The 7,341-nt window shown below is 34.7% G+C and overlaps 1 pseudogene; it reads right to left on the minus strand.

The window, feature by feature from the left end:
* Positions 1-6,082: 6,082 nt before the first annotated feature.
* Positions 6,083-7,010, minus strand: LOC132423999 (general transcription factor IIH subunit 3 pseudogene; annotated as a pseudogene).
* Positions 7,011-7,341: the final 331 nt, after the last annotated feature.

Here is a 7,341-nt window from a genome sequence, read left to right on the forward strand (position 1 = left end):
AAAAAGGTAATCTTTCAGACATCAAATCGTTAATCTGATTGGCACAAGCTATTAATAATAAGGCAAGGATTTTGAGTGAAAGCCGTCATATAGCTATAGCTTTGCTGTATAAATCAATAGCAAAAAAACAAAAACAAAAATCTACATTTTAAAGACATTATTAAAACAGCCAATCAATGTAAATTGGTATAATCAATTCTGCCCTTTTTTATTTCTGTTTATTGTAAAGTTTATTTATTTTTACAATTGCTTCCATTTCAACATTGACAAGGACAACCACAGAAACAAACTTTTTATCAAATTTGTTATCATATCCTAGTATATGTCTAAATTCTTAGAAAATGCCATTTTATATTTGCAAACATTCACTCTGTTTAAACATACTTTGGGGTGATTGATATGTTCATATATGTAAAATAGATTCTAGATAATCAAGAAGTAAAGCATCAGACAATCAGGAACAAAAGTTTGCAAATTAGCCTTGAATAGGATGTTTATAAATGAGTAATTTATTAATCAGTCTGGCTATAACAGAATACCATATACTAGATGCCTTAAACAACAAACATTTATTTCTCACTGTTATGGAGGCTGAAAGTCTGAGATTAGCCTTGTGGTCAGCATGCTCAGATGCCAACTTGATCATATTCACAGTGAGGGCCTTCTACCTCTTTCCAGATCATTGCCTTCTTGCTGATTCCTCACATGGAGGGAGAGAGAGAGCTCTGGTCTCTTCATCTTATAAAAGTACTAACCCCATAATGGGGGCTCCACCCTAAGGACCTCATCTAAACCTAATTACCTCCCAAAGCCCCCACCTCCACATAGGGTTTCAACATATGGATTTTGGAGGAATCCATAGTAAGTGGCAAGCAATTATTCACTAAAAATATTTGATTTCAGGAAATGTATTTTACTGCAGATCACTTAGGTTATGTTGTTAGTATCTAAAATATTTGGGATCCATTATCTAACCTTTCACTATTAACATCCAACTTGTATCATTTCTTGAATAACAAGACAAGGGTAGACTGATTTTTTTTCAATTTTTGAGAGAGATTAATGAATCAAAAAGAATGACAAGTTTCAATATTTTTCATCACTGGAGAGTATGTTTACTAATTATCAGATTGGAAAATTGAAATGATACACTTCAGTTCATCCCAAAAAATGTAACATTACTCAAGTGGTAAAAGCTTAATAAATGTATTTTTGCGTGCACTACTTGAAAATTTGAAAAAAAAAAATGCTCTCCTCCCCACAATGAAGGAGCAGTTATTTAGCTAGTTCTTATTGGTGTTTTTTCTAATGTTAGTAACTTTGTCATGTAGAGTAATTACAGAGTATAGCCAAGTGAGTGACTATTGTATTAACTATGATTTCTCAATTGAATCTGTTAATTTAACAAGGAGTAAATGTCTAGTTCTTAACAATAACAATGGAGTTCTTTGTGGTACTTCACAATACCCAGCCAACCCTTGTCAATTAATTTAATTTGCTTAGTGGAATTTAGATGACCTTCATAAAATATTCTCTTGATTTATCTAGTCACGTTGTAAATAAAAAGATTAATCAAGATATAATACAAAGGAAAATGAGTTTCCTTTTATAGAATTTCACTTGATTAGAAAAGGAAATAAAGTCTATAAAATGTGGTAGAGAAGTATTAAAGTTCCTTATTCCTATAGGGCATATATTCTGCTGCTTTGATTCATTTTTCAGATGAAGTCTATAAATAAATGTATATGTAAGAAAACCACAGTATTTTCTCTTTAGATGATTCTAAAGTTTTCTAGTTACCTAGCAAAATTGGCATGCATGTATATGTATATATGCATATATGTGTATATACATAATGTATATGTCATGTTTCTGTATACATATATGCATACTGTACATAAATATCAGTCTTAAAAATTTAAATAAATTTACCAGTTGTTGATATACAACTTTTCATGAAGGAATTTTGTAAGACAGATTAAAGACAGGAAGAAAAGAAACTGCAAAACAGTGCCTCTCTAACATCTTTCATCTCTAAAACATAAACTACATTCAGTCATCAAGGATAGAGACCTTCACTAAGGATAGAGAAGTGTAGTGAAATTGAATTTTTAGGTATTTTAGAATTAACAATGTGATGAGAGTGACTTAGTGTGATATGCACACATGACAGATGAAAAATATCTGGTTGAGTTATTACAGCAACGATTTTGTCATTTTATCACAAAAAATAACCCAACATGTTCCACCTGAATAAGATTACTTAAGAATGTGTGCATAGAACATAAAATTGGTTAAGGGTCTGCCTTAGCTCATGGAGTATTAGGTGGCTCAATTCAACCTTTTCATGAGAATAACTAAAAGGTTTGACAAAATAACCAAGGCATCTTATTGATGGTGTGAGATATAGCACAAATACTGGGAAAAGTTCAAGTACTGAAAGCTGATTCTGCTTTTTATTCTGATAAAAAGGAAAAAAAAAAGAAAGAAGAAAGAAAGAAAGGAAGGAAGGAAGAAAGAAAGAAAGAGAGGGAGAGAGAGACAGAGAGAGAGAGAGAGAGCAAGAGAGTGAGAGCAAGAGCGAGAGAGAGAGAGAAAGAAAGGAAGGAAGGAAGGAAGGAAGGAAGGAAGGAAGGAAGGAAAGGAGGAAGGAAGGAAGGAAGGAAGAAAGAAAGAAAAAAAGAGCCCCAAAAATTGGCTGTTTTTTGATGTCCTCCTTAGTCTATGGAGACTCAAGTTCAAGATGAGGGCATAGCAAAGGAAGAAATTATGACAAACCTTCACTAACTTAAGCATTTTCTTTTCCTTTTTAGGTTTAAATAAGGAACCAGCTAAAGGATCCATTCTAATTCACTATTTTTTTCTAACTCTCCCTCTATCCATCTCCCTCTCCTCCTTGGCAACCACAAACTAAAGCTTGTATCCCCCAAAACTATGTACTAAGATAAAGATGAACCATAAGTTAAATAGCTCTAAAATGCACACTTATGGCCCTGTGTTGGATCATCCAAGTGATTTGGAAATATTCAAATATTAAAATTGGGATAATGTAGCTCTAGACTAATAGAAACCCCAGAAGACCTCAGGAGAAAGAAACTCTTTCCTCCTCGACAGGGGAACAATATTTTAACATCAGGTACAGAAAGGTTGATTGGAAATTCCAATAAATTGTTTCTCTAACATTATTTCTAATGTCTGGATGCTTGAAGGGAATAAGCTTATGAAGTCATGTAGAGACATGTGACCTTGATTTATATTTTGGGTATCCATGAGTCAAGATATTCCTTAGATAAGGAATGTTGTTACTGCCATTGGCTGTATCAGGCAGACAGACAATTGTTAATTGCTCAAGATTCTATAAAAATATTGATGAACTAGTTGTTGGCCAGGGCATCCAGTTCTAAGATGACTACCAGAAGTATCTCCAACTATGTTGACCCTTGGGTCCTGACCTTTATCATGGGTGTCTTGGTTAAGGGATGTAAAACAGCAACTCTGCAGTGGGTTTATCATGCATGATGGTAGTTGATACCATATGTACAGTGTATGAGTATAAATATTTTAGCTCCTTATTTACATTTACTCCTAGGTATTTTATCTTTTTGATGCAATTGTAAATGGGGTTGTCTTTTTAATTTCTCTTTCTGATATTCATTCCTTTTGATCATGATGTATAATCCTTTTAATGTATTGTTGAATTCAGTTTCCTAACATTTTGTTGAGTTTTTTTTTTTTTTTTTTTTTTTTTGCGGTACGCGGGCCTCTTACTGTTGTGGCCTCTCCCGTTGTGGAGCACAGGCTCCAGACGCGCAGGCTCAGCAGCCATGGCTCACGGGCCCAGCTGCTCTGCTGCATGTGGGATCTTCCCGGACCGGGGCACGAACCCGCGTCCCCTGCATCGGCAGGCGGACTCTCAACCACTGCGCCACAAGGGAAGCCCTTGTTGAGGTTTTTGCATCTATGTTCACCAGTAATATTTGTCCATAATTTTATTTTTTGTGTGTGCTCTTTGTCTGATTTTGGTATCAGGATGATTCTGGTCTTGTAGAATGACTTCAAAAGCATTACTTTCTTTGCAAATTTTTTTGAATAGTTTGGGAAATATAGTTGTTAATACGTCCCTAAATGTTTGGTAGAATTTACCTGTAAAGCCATCTGATCTTGGACTTTTGTTTGCTGGGACTTTTTAAAATTATTGATTCAAATTCATTACTGGTAATTAGTCTGTTCGTATTTTCTATTTATCTTTTTCCTTCCTTCCTTCCTCCCTCTACCTTTCTCCCTTTCTTTCTCCTCCTCATTTAGTTGATATACTTTGGTGTATGGGGCTCTCTACCCCATTTATATTTCTAAGGTTCTTCCTCCAGAGAACATCAAATCAGTATGGTCACATTTAGGGGCCTCACTGTTTGCTTTATTGGGTTCAAAGATTCATCTGCGTTTTAGTGGCTGTGCTACAGGGGTGCCATGGGTGTGTTTTTCTACAATCCTGAAGATCATGATATTTGTTTTGACAGAGGCATAAGCAGCAAAATATTTTTGTAGGGTTCTAGTGAGTCATCTGTCTTTAGGAGTATGGATCTCAGTCATTCAAATTATTTTTAACGAAAATATAAATTATTTTATTATAAAAATTTATACAAAATAAAACATTACCACAACAGTTAAAAGTAAAATTTAAACAGAATTAAGCCAGTCCATAAAACATTTCAAATGAAAAAGTAATAACAGAAACCTTATCAGCTTATTTGAAATTATTCATCTTTAGATATATGATGCTTTATTTCCTAGACTTAAAATAGTGATCTCCATTACAATTAGTTAGGCTGTGAAATATTGAATATTATTTTTTAAAGACAAACAGATTCTTAAACTCAAGGATTAACAAATCATTGGAAAGTGATCACCAAAATCTTTGGGTATTTGTTAACAAAATCGTAAATCCAGAATACAAAATCTACCTGAAATAATCTAAACAAACACCAAATTACTTAAATGAAACTCAGTTTCTGAGATGGTATTGAGAAAAATAAAATCTTATTTATATACAAGGTTGTATACACAAATAGATTTGTGTCAATATACTTTTAAAAAACAAATCAAACCAGCCCCCGTTCCTGAAAATCCTTTCTACATTATGCTGGAATTTAAAAGAACTTTTAATAACTTCAAGGTTACATAGAAAAATAAGTTTTTTTATTGTTGAAATTACAAATAATTTTTCTTTTGAACTTATTGAAGTTTACAGTATTAAGTCCAAAGCTTCTAGAGAGCAGTTCTTCAGTATTATTGCTTTCCCCCTCCTCATTAAAAAAGGGATGAATTCTATGAGGGGGCAACACTTAAATGTAAAGAAGTCATTCTCCCCAAGAAATTCCCCCTAAGAACCCAGACATTAGCTTTCACAAACAAGCTCTTCACACAGCTGTTTCTAAAGAAAAAGTTGCTACCAGACTACTGCACTCACTCTCCTTATTCATTTAAAATCAGCTTTTAGAGATATTCACTGACAAACTATCATTTGGATGACTCTGTCTAAACATGTACTGATGTCAGACAAAAGAATAAATATCTGCTGATATCTGGAGCTAAATCTCAATCTAGAAAATAAGGATTTTATTTACTTGATTATTGTCAAAGTTGTGTTGATTCAAGTAAGATGTTCTATCTTGATTAATGCCATTACTCCATAAATAGTCACTTTTTCCAAAACTGCATTCAAATTTCAGTTGTACATTTCATAGTAGGAACCTAGATGGGTAGGTTCTGATACCTATAATCAGTCAGCACAGACTGTCTTTGACAAACGATCATCTAGTCACAATTTGTGCTTTCTCTTCCCCCATTTCTGGACAAAAAACAGTCAGAAAAGATTTTAGGGTATATTGCATAGAACGACTGCCTCCAATAAATCAGCTCCCCAGAAACACAGGATGAGGATGATGTTTTACAATATTTCCTGTAAGAAAGTTCATTAAAAATTATCTTACACATATCTCTTTTTTTCAGAGCCTTCCTAATATAGATTCTGCCATATAATTTCTATTAATAGCCCTAAGTGACGGAGAAACAATTTTTACTATCATGCAGACATTTTTAGTTACTTTTTCTTGGCCTTCAGTTCTGGAGGTAGAGAAATCTTAAAGGCTGTCTTGCATGTAGTGCAGATAGGGCTGAAATTGCAGAATACTGACAAACACACAGAACAGATGTAGCCTATTTCAATGAGATTTCGATGACAGAAGCAAGTAGCCCAGTAGTCAACAAGAATTGGGGGTGGGAGGATTAACTGAGATCTCTGATCTTGATCAGGAAGAAAAACTCACAGTAAATACTGCAGAAGGGAGGGCCTCTGAGGCACCTTCAAGTACAGTCCCCCTGTGATGTCACAAGCCTTTTGGAGGAGTCCTGAATCAGAGTCTAACACGCAGGCACCAATCAAAATATTCTGCTTCTGTGCTGCAAAGCTGACATTCATGAAGTTTATATATTGCAACACACTGTCTTCTGCAGCCTTAATCACCCAATAGACAATTTCATTTCCTGATTATCTTTAACCTCCTTGTTCATTCCATGAATGTAGCAAACAACTTTGGCGAGGGATCCTGCCAGCAGAGTTTCTGTATGTTGACCCTCTATGTCACTCTTGGTCATTAGATCTTTTATCTCTTCAACAATAATTTCATTTGCTGAAGTTAACAACTCATATTTTCATCTTCACTTCCTGAGGGATTAAGTGCAGAAAAAGGGTTGCCAGAGTCTCCAAAGAAGTCTCCAAGTCTGCCATTCTTTCCGGGATATAAGAATTGAGTTTCTTGAATATGACTTGCTATCACAGCAAGTTTGTTGGAACGATTCATGAATAAATGAGAATTTCCTAACACCATCACTGCATTTATGCATTTTGATAAAGTAAACTGAGATTACTTTAATGCTTGCTTTCTCCACCAAATTAGGCTGGTATCAACTACGATAACTAGAAGATTCAATTCATCTTCATCTGAGACCATGGCAGCCCGGGTCCCTCAACACACAGCCACTTGCAGTCTCAAATTTTTAAATAATTATATCTTTTCAAATATTGACTGTTTTCCCTCCACATTTGTGACCATCCAATGAGCCCATATAACACATAGGGCATATTTTTTTTTTTTACATTTTTATTGGAGTATAATTGCTTTACAATGGTATGATAGTTTCTGCTCTATAACAAAGTGAATCAGTTATACATATGCATAAGTTCCCATATCTCTTCCCTCTTGCGTCTCCCTCCCTCCCACCCTCCCTATCCCACCCCTCCAGGCAGTCACAAAGCAATGAGCTGATCTCCCTGAGCTATGC

This window comes from Delphinus delphis, chromosome 4 (assembly GCF_949987515.2).
Source record: "Delphinus delphis chromosome 4, mDelDel1.2, whole genome shotgun sequence".
Classification (NCBI taxonomy): Eukaryota; Metazoa; Chordata; class Mammalia; order Artiodactyla; family Delphinidae; genus Delphinus; species Delphinus delphis.